The 14,245-nt window shown below is 49.8% G+C and overlaps 1 protein-coding gene across 11 annotated transcripts in view; it reads right to left on the bottom strand.

Annotated features, from left to right (window-relative positions):
* ELFN2 (extracellular leucine rich repeat and fibronectin type III domain containing 2) overlaps window positions 1-14,245 on the bottom strand; it is a 94,554-nt gene that overhangs the window by 48,656 nt on the left and 31,653 nt on the right. For 8 of the 11 annotated variants that reach the window (XM_043964927.1, XM_043964919.1, XM_043964925.1 and 5 more), the window contains one exon: window positions 13,144-13,271. The gene's annotated coding sequence lies outside the window, so the exon portion shown is untranslated. Of the gene's footprint in view, window positions 1-8,137; window positions 8,234-13,143; window positions 13,272-14,245 lie in introns of all 11 variants that reach the window. The other 3 variants (XM_043964921.1, XM_043964923.1, XM_043964929.1) reach the window with 2 other exon arrangements.

Below are 14,245 nucleotides of genomic sequence, written 5' to 3' on the forward strand. Positions count from 1 at the left end.
TTTGACCCTGATACTCTTCCAGACTTTGCCTGGTGGTTTAATCAATGTTGAATTTAATTGAAAGGAAAGGAATTGCATCTTTGTCGATTGGTCTCCAGTTTCTGCTCATAGACCTCAAATGATTGAGGAACTCATCGCCTATCAAGATGACCCATTTCCACTTTGGGCCCCCTTTAGGTGTGGCTGATGGGAAATATTAGAGGTTGTAGATAACACAAGACTGGACTGGGGAAACGGGACTCAGAAGTCTCTAGAGGATGAAGAAAGTCTGATATGATTAAACTTAATAAAGATAAACAGAAATAAAGCCTGGCACTTGGGTTCAGAAGGATCAATTTCTCCAGACCCAGATGGAAGAGGTATGGTGAGACAGCCATCTGAGTGAAAAAGATCAGGGGGTCTGAATGACTGTCAAAATGTCAGTATGGCCATCAAACCTAAGCTCTTGTGGGTCCTGGGTGCTTCTCACTTCGTGGTGATGTCACGAGATTTCTCAGTGGCTAGAATTTAAATCATTCAATCATCTTCTGCTAAGAACACAAAGAGGCAGGGGGCAGCTAGGTGGCACAGTGGATAAAGCACCAGCCCTGGATTCAGGAGGACCTGAGTTCAAATCCAGCCTCAGACACTTGACACTTACTAGCTGTGTGACCCTGGGCAAGTCACTTAACCCTTAACCCTCATTGCCCTGCAAAATAAATAAATGAAAATAAGAATACAAGGAGGCATCATGCTAGAGGGGGCAGGATTTGGAGTCAGCCAGATTTGGGTTCAAACTCTGGCCCTGCGCCTGTCTGACTTTGGGCAAATCACTCACCATCTCTGGGCCTGTTTGCCCCTGAGGTCCTTTCCAGCCCTCCATCGATGAGTCTGACCTAGGATCCTCTGCTACGCCATGCTTATAGTACACTCATCCCCCAACACACCCCACGTTGAGCGCAAGAGTTTGGGGGAATCCAGAGGTGAGTGGAAAGTGAGCTGCCTTTATTTAAACTTTCAGATTCCTAGGATCCTCTCCTCCCCCTCCTGCTCTGACTCCCCAGGAGGGAGACAGACTTCACTTCATGCCTGAAATTAGAATGAACGGTTCACCCAAAGTTCAGGGTGGAAGAATTTGTTCAGAATAGAGCAAAGGGCACAGTGGAAGGGGTTGGGAGCCTGGGCCTGGAGCAGGGCAGGCCAGAGGAGGGAGGGATGAGAGGCTGGCAGGAGGCAGCAGGGAGCACCAGGGGCTGGGGCCTACAGGGAGGGCTTAGGATAAGCAGGATTCAGGAGGCAGGAATATGAGCATGTCACCTCTGGGAGAGGGAAAGTCATCCACCTGCAGGCTGCAATTAGAATGGACTCCCCAGGCATCCGGGAGCTCAGCTGAGGGTAAAAATAGCTTTCAGGTTGAGGGGAGAGGAGATTGGGTCAGGCCCTGATCCCAAATGGACCCTCAGCTTCCCTTCCTGAACTGAGCCTCAACTGGACAAAGAACATTGCTTTGGGAGTTGAAGGACCTGGGTTCAAATCCCACCCGTCACTTTCTCCCCTACCTTGGGCCTCAGTTTCCTCCTCTGTAAGACAATGAGGGGCCTAGACCTAAGATGCCATGAAGTCTGGCCAAACTGGGCCCCATCTCCCACCTCTGTCTAGAATGCAATCCCTGCTCTGCTCTGCCTCCCAGAATCATGGATATCCATTGAAACTCAGAGCAAGTGCTTCCTCCTCCCCGAAGCCTTCCCTGATTCCCTTCCCTTAGAGACAGAGAGAAAGAGGTGGGGGTGGGGGTGGGGGGCTCTCCACCTCCTCCCAAGAAAACAGAACCTCCTTGAGAGAAGGACCTTGGTGCTTGTACTCCCAGCCCCATCTCCAAAAAGATGCTTCACAAAGGTTGGTTGGATGGGACTGAAGAAACCAACTCAGCAAAGGCGTATTCACAACTTCAGTATCAGGGAAGCAGGAGCACAAGGGAGCCATTCCTTTGTAGGGACAAAGAGCAGGGAATCGGCACAAAGACTGATTGTTTTTCTTGCTGTGGTAAGGGAGGAGGGAAGGGTGTGGCAGTGGCCAGAGCCCTCCGGTCTTCACCCCTCCCCATTCTGTTCCTGTGGCCTGGGCTGTCCTCCTGGAGGGCTTTAAAAATGAGGCCAGAGAAGAGACGGAAACAGGGACACTGCCAAGGGGGAGAGGAAACATCCTGTTTATCACGGGTCGATCCAGAGTTAGAAGGCAATGGAAAGAACCTCTCAGTGTCAGCGCTGGGAGGGAGCTTACAGCAGAGAATGTCAGAGCAAGGAGGATGGGGCCCAGAACAGGGAATGTCAGAGATGGGAGGAAGCTTAGAACAGGGAATGTCAGAGCTGGAGGGGCCTTAGAACATAGGGTATCAAAGGTAGGAAGGACTTTAGAACAGGAAATGTCTGAGGCCTTGGAACACAGACTTTCCAAGGTGGGAGGGACCTCGGAACAGAGAAAGCTAGAAAATACAATGCCAGAGGCAGCTGGGTGGTTCAGTGGATAGAGCACTGGCCCTGGATTCAGGAGGACCTGAGTTCAAATGCGGCCTCAGATGCTTGACACTTCCTAGCTATGTGACCCCTGGGCAAGTCACTTAATCCTCATTGCCGCCCCCCCACACACAAAAATACAATGCCAGAATTAGAAGGGACCCCAGAGACTATCCAGTCAACCTCCCCATTTTATAGATGTGGGCACTGAGCCCCAGAGAGGTGACGTGATTCGTGCCAGGCTACACAGAATGTCAGAGACAGAGACAGGACTAGAAGCCCAGTCGGCTGCCTCCCCACTCGTTGAGCTACACTGCCCCCCACCCCAATGTCTCAGACAGAGACATCTTCCCCAGAGATGTCAGGGAGACCCCTGGAGACCAGGCCTCAGATCCATGGGATAGTGGGCCTGCTGCCCTTTGACCCTCCCTCCTCTCCCCACCTGCCCACCTGCCCTGTCCTCTGGGCTCAGGTCAAACCAATTGGCAGTTCAGTGAACAGGAGAGGGTGAGCTTCCGTAGTCTCCTGCCTAACCCAGGAGACCTCAGATCCTTGCTGCTTTCCTTCCTGACTCTCCATCTGTTCATTTAGGGAAAGGGGGAGAGAGGAAACACAAACACTTAATTTCTAATCTAATCAGCCCTCCTCTGCCTAATTGCCACATTCCTGGGCCCAGAGGAAGACTGGCTTCCTGGAGAGAAGGGAAGCAGGGCCGCTGTCCATGGGGCCACCTAAGGGACTTCAGAAGCCCCACTCTCCCACAGATGCCTCCTTTATCGCCACTGTCACATGGCACAAAATTTAGGTAGCTGTCTTATCTCCCGTATTCATTTATAACCTCCCAAGAGCCAGAGCTATCTGCCTGATCATTCATCTTCTGTATCACCCTTCCTGAAACTCCCCATTAGGGATCAACTCCTTTGGGGTAAACATTTTCCTCCTTGGAAGAGTGCTCTGAGATCCAGAGTTGGGAGACCTGCGTTCAAATCCCCATCAGTGGCACTTGGGATGTGGTGATCAGCCCCTGGCTGTGCAATGGAAGCCAGCTCTGGAGGGGGCCTGGGTTCAAATCCTGACTCTGTCCCTGTGTCTATGTGATCCTGAGCAAAACACTCCACCTCTCTGGGCCTCAGATCCTTCTGCTCCTCATACTGTTCCATCGTCTATCTCCGCGCCTTGGCACCGACTGACTATTCCCCCATCCTGGGATGGAGCCCCCTCCTCACCTCTGCCATAGAGTCCTCCTCTTCCTTCAAAAGGCAACTCAGGGGCCAAGTCCTGCACCAAGCCTTTCTTCATTCCCCAAATGCTAGTGCCGGCCGGCCCTCACTGCCTTCTATCTAACCGAGAGAGGAAGGACTCCTTGAGACAGAAAGGCAGCACCAGATAGGGCTGGACTTGGAGCTGGGAGATTTGAGTTGCAGCCCAGCTTCTGATACTAAGCGGCCGTAGGACTGTGGCCATGTCACTGCCCCTTTCAATTTCCTCTTCTGGAAAATGGGGATCATAACACTTCTTTTACTAATTAATTCCCAGGACAGTTGTCCAGAAAGTGCTTGGTGGACTTGAAGGTATTCGAGGAAATGGAAATGCTTGTGATCAGCTAACAGAGCCAAGAAGAGAGAAGGGCAAGAGAGGTGAGCGGGAGAGACCCTGAGAGGCGCTGAGGAGGTCAGAGGAAGAGCTCAAATATCCAGAAATCAGAGACATGGATGAGCTCGGCTAGGCAGAAAGAGACGATTAGAAAGACTGGGACAGGGCAGCTAGGTGGCGTAGTGGATAAAGCACCGGCCCTGGATTCGGTCGGGAGGACCTGAGTTCAAATCTGGCCTCAGACACTTGACACTTAACTAGTTGTGTGACCCTAGGCAAGTCACTTAACCCTCATTGCCCTGCAAAAAAAAAGAAAAAGAAAAAAAGAAAGACTGGGACAGAGGGGAGGACAGCCAAAGACCATGGGAAGGATCAGATCTCTCAGATTTGGAGTTAGAAGAAACCTTCAAAGTCATCGAGTTGGCTCTTCCAGCTTGCAGATGAGGAGAGTAAGGCCCACAAATGTTATGACAATCCTTGCATGACACAAGTCGGGTCTGAAACGGGATTCAAATTCAGATCCCTCTGATGGAGCCTTGCTTTGTCTCTCAGTATTAGGGGAGCAGGTCACAGCCCCAAAGGAAGAAGCACCATTTTATAGTTGAGTAAGCAGAGAAGAGGGCACTGTACCCGATCCATGCAGAGGAGAAAATGCCCTCCAAACACCAGCGTGAGAACATCATGAAAGAGGACTGTGCTTTAAGAAGGGACAAATGGATTCAGAGAAATTTGGGAAGACTCGTATGGAGTGATGCACGGGGAAGTGAGCAGAACCAGGAGAGCAATGTCTAGAAAAACAGCAACGCTGTAAAACAAACAACTTGGACAGCCTTCAGAATGTTGATCACAGTGACTATCATCCACTCTCCCAGGGGGCTCACAATGAAGTGTGATACCCACATCCCAACAGAGAGGTGAGCTTTTCAAGAAGCAGAATGAGGCGCATGTGTTCGGATGTGGCTGATGTGGAAATCTTTGTTGGTTTGTTTGACTATAATTATTTGTTAGAAAGGTTTTGTTTTTCTTTCCCCATGCCTCCTGGGAGGGGGAAGGTAGAAAGGAGAAGAAAATAAATGCTAAAGATTGGTTCATTGAAAAAATTGTTTGATTTTCAAAAGAATGAAAGAATGCCGATCTTGGAGACATGAGATGGAAATTAGAAGGCTGACTGTCACTCATTACCTAGGAGGGACAAATCACCTTAACTCAACTTCCCTTTCTGTAAAATGACAGGTTAGAGTTTAGCTACACCCGGAGATCCTGTTCAGCTCTGGACCCATGATCCTAGTAACTGTGGGGAGCAATATTCAAACCCAGTTCCTCTGACTGCAAAGATGCACCTGCCTATGTGTGAAAACATTTATATCCATGCACAGGTAGATGTTTCTATCCCTTTATGTGTAAACATCCATGTTACATATGTACATTTATACCTGCATCTTGAGGAGACCAAACCTTTGGGGAAAGTTGCATGCATCTGCACCAATACCTGCGTACAGATGCATTTGTATTTTCTACTTATGTCCACACCTGTGTCCCTGCTTGTGTATGCATACTTCTATTCCTTCCCTGCTACACACTGGGATGTCTACATATCAGTAAGTTACACCTTTGTGTTCATGTTTACATCTTTGCTTGTGTGTCTGCAATTTTGTACACACATGGCTTTGGAGTCCGGACCTGGGTTCAGATTCTACCTGTTACTATTTTGTGTGACCTTGGGCAAGTCACTTCACTCCATGGGTGTCAGTTTACTCATCTGAAAATGAGTAGGTTGGAATAGCCGGTCTCTGAAGGGCCATTCAGCTCTAAATCCTATGAGCTATGTGTACTCCCAGGTCTGAAGATTCCCCCTTTCCCTCTGTGGAATAGAGTGCCAAGATGCTAGCTAGGGCTGGAGTTATCTCAAGGATCCCTCAGCCAAGTTTGGAATGCAGAAAGCTCAGGGGTCCCAGGCCTTTCCCACCCTCCAATCAGGGTTCTCCCTCCTAATCCCCTGGAGGCAAATCCATCCTGGCTCAGGACCAGAGATGCTTAATCCCAAAGGGATTAGAGTCCCCTAACACCCAAAGCATTTCAGAGATTCCTCACAACCTGCCAATCTGAGCCCCAGCTTCCCTGGACAACTCATTCAGGCGGCCTTCTCAGACCCCCAAGGGCCGCAAATTCCCTTAGTTTGGGGTCTAAGATGGACCACCCAGATCACTGGAGTAGGAGATTTACAATAGCGAGAGGCCTTGAAGCTCACATAGACCAGAGGTGTCAAACTCAGAGACAGGGAGTACCCTAAAGTGAGCCTCAAAACTCTTGAGTGCAGGATTGAAATGTAACTGGGAAATGTTTAACAAAAAAATACAAATAAAAATACAAGACATTGATAATGTGAATTTGTGGTTTTTTAAGTCAATATACTACCAGAAGGGATCTGTTAGAAGGGATCTGAAGCATTAAACTGCTGAATTATGAACTGCCCCACCCCCCATTTTACAGATGAAGAGGCTGTGACAGAAGGGAAGTGACTGGCCAAGCTATTACCAGTTGTAGGTATCAGAGGTGGGATTCCAACCTCAGACCCTGCAGAGCATGGTCAGAAGACTGGAATTCAGATCCCATCCCTGATGCCCATCACCCATGTGAGTTTAGGCAAGTGACAAACTCCTAGGGTTTCTGTCTCCTCATGTAAAATGAGTCAGGTTGGGGCAGCTAGGTGGCGCAGTGGATAGAGCACCAACCCTGGAGTCAGGAGGACCTGAGTTCAAATCCGGCCTCAGACACTTAACACTTACTAGCTGTGTGACCCTGGGCAAGTCACTTAACCCCAATTGCCTCACTAAAAAACAAAACAATAAAATGAGTCAGGTTAAATCAAAGCTTCTTAAACTGTGGATCTCAACCCCATATGGGAACGTGTAACTGAATGTGGGGGTCACAAAAAATTTGGCAACAGTAAAAGGTTTTATATTATAATATAAATTTATTTTATATTATAATATATTCTATTTTATATACCTATATACCTAGGGTTGCATAAAAATTTCTCAGGCAAAAAGGGTTCTTAAGTGAAAAAAGTTGAAGAAGCCCTGGTCTAGATGAACACTGAGGTCTCTTCTGGCTCTAGAGAATGGACTCTGTGACTGTAGCCCTGGGAGATTTACAAAGTGCTTCTCTTACAATACCCCCCCCCCATAAGGAATGCAGTTTAAGTATTCTTGTCACCATTTTACAGACAAACCAACTGAGGTTCAGAGAGGTGTATGTGATAGGGACACCCAGCAAAAAAGCACTGGAGGGCAGCAAGGTGGTGCAGTGGATAAAGCACCAGCCCTGGATTCAGGAGGACTTGAGCTCAAATCCGGCCTTAGACACTTGACACTTACTAGCTGTGTGACCCTGGGCAAGTCACTTAACCCTCATTACCCCACCAAAAAAAAAAAAGGATGTTTAAAAAAAAGCATTGGAGAAAAACACTCCATAGGTGTGCATAAGGGCTACCTCTCAGGGCAGGAGAGTCCGTGGGCACTGCCCACTGACACTCAGCATAGCCTGGTTTCCAGAAGTTGCTATGGCCTAACTGTGGCCAGGGGTGCCTGTGTTCAGACTTGAGCTGCTCCCAGAGACCTACTCCCATCTCCCAAATGCTTCAGGGCTTGTGAAGGGCCTCCTGATTACAAGCCTCTAAGGGAGGCAGTCAACACATAAACAGCTTCATTTTGTAGCTGTGGAAACTGAGTCTCAGTGAGGGGGAAATGACTCACCCACTAGAGCACAGTGAGAAAGGGTTTGCACCAGTATTCAACCCCACTCCTTGGCCCTCCAAGTCTTCCCACTCTGAATTCATGTAGGAGAAACAAAAATGGGAGTCAGGAGGCTCAGGACTCTTGGTGGTCTACGCACCAAGTCTCTGATGTTGGGCTGTAATGGAAGAAGCATCCAAAGGAGGTGTGTGGTATGTGGAAAAGATCACTGGCTCCAAGGACCTGGGTTCAAATCCTGTCTCTGATACTGATTACTACCATGACCTTAAGTTACTCCATGGGCCTCAGTTTCCTCACCTGTAAAATGAGGGAGTTGGACCAAATGACCCCTGAGGTCCTTTCCAGATCTAGGATCCCAAGTCACTGCCCTGCTCTGCGCCTCAGTTTCTCCATCTGTAAAATAAGGGAGTTGGATTAGATGGCCTCTGAGATCCTTTTAAGTTGGGTGTGAATACTGTCCCTGCTACTTACTCCAGGTCTCTCTGAACAACCCGCTTTTTGCCTTCTAAGTAATAATAATAATAATAATAATAATAATAATAATGATGATGAATGAATGAACAAATTGATAACGATGATGGCGGTGATGAGGAATGAGGAATGATCAGCTTACTGGGTAGCAAGCTGGCTTTGGAGTCAGGAAACCATGGGTTTGAGTCCTCCCTCTGACCCTTACTAGTTATGTGCCCCTGGGCAAGACACAGCCCCTCTCAGCCTTGTTTCCTCATCTAGAGAATAAGGGTAACAGTAGCACTTCCCCCACTGGGCTGTTGTGAGGATCAGATGAGATGTTAAATCTCTCTGGAAACGAGAGCTATTACCGGGATAATCAATTCAGAGCTGAAAGAGAAGTGCCTCACACTGGGCCGGAGGGAGGGGGAGGACTTGAACCCAGGACCTCTGACTCTAGAATCAGTGTTATCTCCTCTAAAGACCCTTCCATCTCTACGACCTATGATTACGGGATTCTGTGACCTTGGCTTCCCAGACTCTCCTTCACTGGGCTCTATGAATCAGCCCAGACAGTGGGGGATCCCAGGCCCAGTGACGTGAGGCTGAGCTCGATTTGCTCCAAGCAGACAGAGCTCCTGAACATTCCCCTTACTAGAGACACAGCACCCAGGAGAGAGGGAATCCCCAAGGATGCATTAGGCTAGAGGTGACACAGGAGAGCAGGAGAGAGACAGAGAGAGAGGGAGAGAGACAGAGACAGAGACAGAGAGACAGGGAGAGACAGGGAGAGACAGAGACAAAGATAGAGAGAGAGGGAGAGACACAGAGAGAGACAGAGATAGAGAGACAGGGAGAGACAGAGACAGAGAGACAGAGATAGAGAGAAAGGGAAAGAGAAGGAGGGGGCAGAGAGAGAGAGAAGGAGGGAGAGAGGGAGGCTGGGACCAGCAATGGGGAGGAATCCCAGAATGCCAAAGGTCCTCACCCCAAGGCCAAACCCAGGAAGAACCACACAGGACCAGATGTGTGAATCCTCAGCCTGGTCATCGCTGAGGCCCTGGCTTTGACATCAGCCTTAACCCCTGCCCCCATCCTCCAGTCCTCTCTGCAGCAAGAATCTGAGGTGGATGAAGGGGCCCCTCGGGGCCTAGCGGGTTTCTGGGATGCCTGAGCCTGCAACCCTGGAGCACTTGATTTGCAGTCTGAGGAGGTAGGTTCAAAGTCTGACTCTGCTCCTTCCCAGCTGTGTGACTTTGGGTGAGTTATTAAACCTCTCTGAGCCTCAGTTTCTTCATCTGGAAATGAGGAGGTTGGACTGGATGACTTCAGAGGCCCCCTCGGGCTCTGAGTCTTACGATCCATTCATGTACACACCTCCTCACCAAGCGCGTGCACGTGTGTGCGCACACGCACACACACACACACACACACACACACACAAGTACTTTCATATTCTGGCTGAAAAGCAGGAGCCACCAAAACACTACATTCTTTCCTTTTTCTCAGTCCCTGGGCCTCTCCTGTCCACCATGGAGCCCAGTGTTCCCAGAGCTCCTGTCCCTCCCAGCCCCAAGTGCCAAGCCTCCTCTGGCCAGCCCAAGGCAGCCGCAACTGAGCCTGGCCTCCAGCCCATGGTAGCAGCCCCAGAAAGCAGAGGGGTAGCCCTCCAGCCTCCAACCCCTTGATGGCACTTCTGCTCCGTGGGGATCCACCTATCCACACTCAGAGACATGGTGGCAGAGGGGAAGGCAGACAGGCCTAGCACTCCCACGGCCCAAACTCCCATGTTCAGAAAGGGCCAGAGATGTTCAAAGACACACATACATAACAACACATTCCACATTCTCACAAAGACCAACCCCCCCCCCATATACACCCAAGAAAGCTGTACACTGGCATGAAGACACAAGTACACTAGTGCCCATAGACGATGGTAACACAAACCACAAAAGAGGACACTGGTACTCACAGAGACCACACACACACATACAATCACAAATACCTGTGAAAAGCATATGCGAGCAGTAAGGCCCACACTCACACTCACACAAACACACACAATCACAAAGACAGACACACAAACCATACCTCACAGAGACCACAGCCACACACACACATAAACACATTCTCATAAGAATAGATGTAAGAAATCCTGTGATGGCCCAAGGGCGTGTGCACTGCATGAACGTGCACACACGTGTGAACACACCCATACCAGCACACTCCTACCCACCACACTGCCCTCTCTCCTCTGCTGCTCAAACAATGGTGATCACAACACACACAGCAAGACCGTCTCCATGATGCCCCGAAGTGTCACAACACAGAGGGGTGATCGGCGCGCTATCCCTGGGGAGCCCATCATGAATGGAAGAAGGGCCCTGAGAGGTCAGCAGGGGTCAAGCTGAGGGATGTTCAGGCACCTGACAGATGCTTTTCAGAGACCAGGATTCCATGAGGTAGAAAAGACCTCTAGGTGTGTGTGTTGGGGGGGGGGGGGTCATCTGGTCCAGTCCCCTGCCTTGGGGCAGGTGAGCACTTTACCATCTGGGTTGATTTCCCAGCCCACCTAAGGCCAGCACTTCTTGTCCCAAGGACTCTACTTCAGCAATTAGTTATCTCCTCCCTGAAGTCATCCATGAACCCCAGGCATCATTCCTGACCCTATAACTTGGATGGGTACGGAAAGGCCAGATAATCACATTCTGGAGGCTTACAGAAACATGACAGAGGAAGTATACTCCCAAGGAATGCCCAGACAAGCATCCAGACACACTAAGAAGCCCAGAATTGGGTCCCAGGAGACCCACACTTCAATTCATCTGTCACAGAGATGCACATGTCAACACTCAGACCCTTGTCCAGGGGCTCAGCTCACAGCCACCCCTTCTCAGGTAAATCTAGTCTGTGTGGGTCTCACCTAGCCTCATCCAAAGACCCAGAACCAGCCTTGAAGGCTGAGCTCAAATAGCACCTCCACCATGAAGCCTGCCATGACTGGCCCTGCCCGGGCTGGTCCCTCCCTTCTCTGAATGGCTATGGCTTTCAGTCAGCACCGCACAATTAACACCTTATTACATACTGCTTTATTCTCTAATTATTCTCGGCACCGCACAATTTAACACCTTATTACAGACGGTTTTGCTTTCTAATTGTTTCATGCATGTGTTTCTTGCCTCCCCAGCTAAGCTAGACTTGCTCAGTGTGCTCTCTCTCTCTCTCTTTCTCTCTCTCTCTCTCTCTCTCTCTCTCTCTCTCTCTCTCTCTCTCTCTCTCTCTCTCTCTCTCTCTCTCTCTCTCTCTCTGGCTTAGGACAGAGCTGGGTCCACAGCAGGAGCTCAGTAACTTCTTGCTGACTTGACGATAACAACTATTACTCATATTTCCACAGTACTTGAGGGATTATCATAAGAACTGGCATTTATGGCATGCATTAAAGTAAGTAAAACCTTCCCAGGTGGCACCTCTCAAAGTTATTCATACTTGTCCTGGGTGGACACGGTGGACCTTAAACAACCTGAGCCTCAGTTTCCTCTCATGTAAAATGAAGAGCCTGGACTCTACTGGTCCCCTCCAGCTCTAGACCTAAGAGAATAAATCACTTCATCTCCCTGTGCCTCAGTTTCTTCCTCCTCCTTGAGGTTCTACTTTCCCCAGCACTTCTGTAGTACAGACCAATGTACCTGTAGCCGGACGTGCTCTGGGAGTCCCCAGGGGTAAGCTGGCAATCAGAAGACACAACAGGCTGGCAGGGAAGCCAGGAGAGGAAAGGAAAGACCAGCCCTGCTTCAGCAACTCCACCTGACTCTTGGTCCTCCATGAGGAGCCAGCTCAGCCCAGAGACAAATGCTGTGACTCCTTGAACACACCTTGCCAATCCTTCACCATGTTTGCAGAGAGAAGGAGGCTCTGTGCCTCCAAAATGCACAGTGTACTCCCAGGCTTCCTATCACCCCCCGGAATCCCTGGGGTGGTCTCCCAGCTACAGAGACTAATCCTTTTAATCAGCTACCATCTCCTTGGCCAAACTGTAACTACCGCCCCATGCCCACCTTCCCAAAGACCCAACTCAGAGACTAAGTTTCCTGATCTATAAAAAGTACTGGCCCCCAAGTCCTGTAAGGTCCCTCCCAGCTCTGCCCTTCCCTGTTCTAAGATGTCTCCTACCTCCTGACATTCTGGGTTCTAAGCTCCCCCCACCCCACATTTCTGAAATTTTCAGTTCTAAGATGAATCCTAGCTTTAACATTCTGTGTTCTAAGGCCCCTCCAAACTCTGGCATTCTGTCTTCTAAGGTTCCCCACCACCACCCATTTTTTAAACAATTCTCTGTTCTAAGATGTGTCCTAGCTCTGGCATTCTGTATTCAAAGGGCCCTCCCAGCCCTGACATCCCCTGTTCTAAGACCCCTCCCAGCCCTGACATCCCCTGTTCTAAGGCCCCTCCTAGCTCTGACATTTCATTTTCTGAGGGCCTCCCAGCAAGGAAGATCCCCCAGCCCTAAAACATCTGGGTCTCACATCCACAGGATAACCCTGCTACTAAGATCCCTATCACTGATTACAAGTATGCTGTCCAGCAATAGCCACAGGAGACCATGGAGGGGAGAAGAGCCAAGAAGTATTGCCATCGTAGCCCCAGACATCCATGAAAAAGAGAGACAAACAGAGACAAAGAGAGAGTAGAGAGAGCCTGCCACTGAGTCACCAAGAGCACTTCACAGAGGTCTCTGACATCTTGGTCCCCACAGAAGCCCGGCCACCAAAGGGCTGAGCCGACCCCCTTCTCCTTCCCCCCGGGCACCAGAAGCCGCCTTCCCCAGCCAGTAGGCAGCAATCTGTCCCCAGTACCTGCTCACATCTGGTCAAGGAGATCCTCAGAATGCTAATGCCCCTGAGCTGTCACTGGTGGTCACTGCCTCCTCCCAAGATGCGCCAAGTCCTTTGCCAGACGTCGGCTCTGTCCTCTCTCCTCGGCCCTGGGAGAGGAATGAAAGGACACCAGTTACTCCCAGCAGGACATTATACCCCCCGCAGGGCAGGTGGCTCTATCCCAGGTCCAGATCTAGTGGGACCTGGAAAGCAAAGGCAGAGTCATGTCAGAAGAAACAAGGGTCAAAGGGGTGTGTGTAATCAGAGGACGCTGGAGCTGAAAAATGCCTTAGGGATTATCTGGACCAATCTCTTCATTCTACATACAAGGATGATGGGAAGGATACCAAGGTCACACAGGCTGAGCTGGAGGCTAGATGGAAAGCTGGAAGGGACCTCTAAGGAGGCCAAGTTCCACCCACCCCCTCATTTTACAGATGAAGCCCAGAGAGGACAAGGGATTTGCCTAGGGTCACACAGCTAGTGAGTGTCTTAGAATTCCAGGCCAGGTCTTCCCAACCCACGTCCAGCACTCTATGCACTACCCCACTCCACCCCCATCAACCCCAAAACTCTAGATTTCAAGCTGGAATGGACCTTAGAAGCCATCTAGTTCAAACCCTCCATGTTACAAAGGAAGAGACTGAAGCTCAGAAAAGTTATATGACTTAACCAAGGTCACACAGGAAAGATCCTACTTATGGAATTATAAGCTCATATGTCTAGAGCTGCAAAGGACCTCAGAGGCTGCTTAGTCCCACCCTCTTATTTTACAGATGAGGAAACTGAGGCCCAGAAAAATTAAGTGACTTGCCCACAGTCATGCAGACCTTTAAGAGCAGCAGAGCTGGGATCAAAACACTGACTCTCAGTCCATATGGCTCCTTTACACAGATAGGAGAACAGACAGATATGCCCTCTCTGGTCATCCTTGATGAGTGTTGGCATGGCTAACAGTCAGGGAGATGGGCCAGATACCTCCCAGCCCTAGGTTTCTGAAAGTCCATGTCTACAGGGCTGGTGAGGAGAGAATGTCCATCCAAGATGGTGCCTAAAGGGAATTCAAGAGCAGCTCTCCATG

This window comes from Dromiciops gliroides, chromosome 5 (assembly GCF_019393635.1).
Source record: "Dromiciops gliroides isolate mDroGli1 chromosome 5, mDroGli1.pri, whole genome shotgun sequence".
Classification (NCBI taxonomy): Eukaryota; Metazoa; Chordata; class Mammalia; order Microbiotheria; family Microbiotheriidae; genus Dromiciops; species Dromiciops gliroides.